Below are 2,453 nucleotides of genomic sequence, written 5' to 3' on the forward strand. Positions count from 1 at the left end.
CAACCTATGGAATCTCAATTTCACATGTCAAAAAGTATGCCTATTTGAAGGCAGTTAACTTTGCATTTACCCAAAATAATTATAATTAGAAATAGTTATGTATATTGTCATTAACTTTTTTTTTTAGTACTTTATAAGTTATTTTCAATGCTGTCCAGTTTCCATAGTCTGATTTCCAGAAATAAATTTGCCCACTATTTATGTATTACTAATATAGTTTAAATATATTTTAAAAGGTCATGATAGTTGAGGAAGAGTACTTTGGATTAAGTGGATATTAAAATTGAATTTTATGTAATCCCGTGTGTACATGTAAACTCAGAGAACATCATTTTACATGTAAAAAATACATGACAATAACAAAGAACACACTGTTAAGTTGGGTATAAAACTTGATCTCCACTAAATTTAAAAGTTACTGCAAAAACGAACATTCATAGTGGGGCAAAATGAGGATAAAGTTGCTTATTAAATTGTATCTTGTTTTTTAGCTGAGTATTTGTTCAATTAATTCCTAAAACTGATTTACTAAAAAGTTCAAATGACTAAAAAAACAAAACATAACAAAAGTCTGTGTACCTGGGACTAAATAGCTGTTAAAGAAACAGAGATGGAAAGAGGCAAAGTGAGACTACAATTAGTCTGCCAAGCTCTCTTTTATAAACCAATACTTTCATTACCAATTTTCTGGGGCTTATTGCTCCAGGCAATCACTCTACTTTAAAGTTTCAACTTAGGTGTGAATATTTTTCTGACTTGTGGAGGGCTGAGGAGCTATAAAATTAGCAGAGTAAGTTTCACAGGTAATATGGTTATAATTTCCATTCTCATTTGCTCAATGGAATTGATGTGTTCCTTATACTTAAATGATAGGTAGCATGTAGCAGAAAAGGATGATTATTTACTGAAACTCTGTGATGGAGATTTTGTTGAGCAAAGAGGTCAAGTGTGAAATGAATTCTCATTCTCTAATTGGGACTTTAATTTTAGATTTTATTAAATTGGGACTCTATCACAGAGAAATTCCAAAAGTAGATTTCTTACAAAATAAGAGTGTATGAATTTGCTTATGTTACAAAATTAATACATGCTCATTATGGAACATCTATGACTTACATAACAGTCACCTAAGACATTTCCCTCCTTCCAGTCTTGGCAAGCTGACCCCAATCCTCCGTTTTTCTGCTGCAGTATATACCGTAAGGGTAAATGTGGCCAGATGGCTCTCCTATTTCAAACCCTTCAGTAATGCCCAAGAACCTTCATCATCTGTCTTTTCCAGTCTTTTTAGCTTTATATCCCACTATCTTGGTCCATCCTCCTTGTCCCCCAAACCATCACACGATACGATGCTGTTCTCCAACTTTATGTTTTTGTTTTGCATCCAGCTGTAGACACAGACAGTTCTCTCCTGACTTAGGAATGGGCCTCTCAGGCTACACAGAAATACTGCCTGACTATTTTCCTCTTGAGAATCTGCCCAGTATGTTTATTTCACTAATAAGTGGAAAGAACTTATTAGTTTCATGCTAAGTGGACAGAACTGAAAAACTCAGAGGTTTCCCTATCTAAAAGACATGCTCTAGACAAGTTGCACCTCAAACTAGCTTATGTATGTATTAAATTTTAGTTAATTACTTAATGAATCTTAACTTATTTTATCCTCATAACAAAGCTATAAGATAAGCACAGTTGTTAGCAGTCCCATTTTACTGATGAGGTAAGTGAGGCAAAAAGAAGTAATTTGCTCAAGTTCATACTACTGGCAAATGGAGGAAAACAGAATTCAAACCCAGAAAATATTGCATCAGAATCATAGCTCTGTATGTGGATTCTTTAGATTCAGTTAGTAGATTTCATCTGAGCCACTTCACAAGGGCTAAAGCTTTTGGGAAGGCAGTGAGAACAACTGCTACAATCCTACTGAGCTGATAAACTATGTGGAAAACATCCACACAACTACAACGGAATATGGTCGACTGCAGTTTTAAAGGTAAAGATCCTGATATATGTTGGCTTTTATGGCACATTTTACATCGTATTTCTACTAGAGACCTGAATGTTAGAACATTCATCTCACATACACAGTGAATTAGACGTTTTATCTCTCTGGCTTTCAGAGAAAAATTTTTGATAGGACTATGGGTGAACTGGCCATCTTTAACACTGTTGACATCAGAAGATCTACAGGGTTCAACTGCCAGGATTCTTTCCTTCTAAATGTGATATGGTTTTTTGGCAAGCTGGACATGAATTATCATAATACTTGGATGACCCCTGTAAAGAAGAGATATATACGGTCATTCTTTTTGTTTTTTTTGGGGGGGGGTGTGCCACACAGCATGTGGGATCTTAGTTCCCTGACCAGGGATCGAACCTGTGCCCCCTGCATTGGAAGTGCAGAGTCTTAACCACTGGACCACCAGGGAAGTCCCTGGTCATTCTTTATTAAA

The 2,453-nt window shown here is 35.5% G+C and overlaps 1 protein-coding gene across 1 annotated transcript in view; it reads right to left on the reverse strand.

The window, feature by feature from the left end:
- DNAJC1 (DnaJ heat shock protein family (Hsp40) member C1) overlaps positions 1 to 2,453 on the reverse strand; it is a 380,649-nt gene that overhangs the window by 131,492 nt on the left and 246,704 nt on the right. The window lies entirely within an intron of this gene.

Source organism: Balaenoptera borealis (genome assembly GCF_965194805.1).
Source record: "Balaenoptera borealis genome assembly, chromosome: 3".
NCBI classification, from domain to species: Eukaryota; Metazoa; Chordata; class Mammalia; order Artiodactyla; family Balaenopteridae; genus Balaenoptera; species Balaenoptera borealis.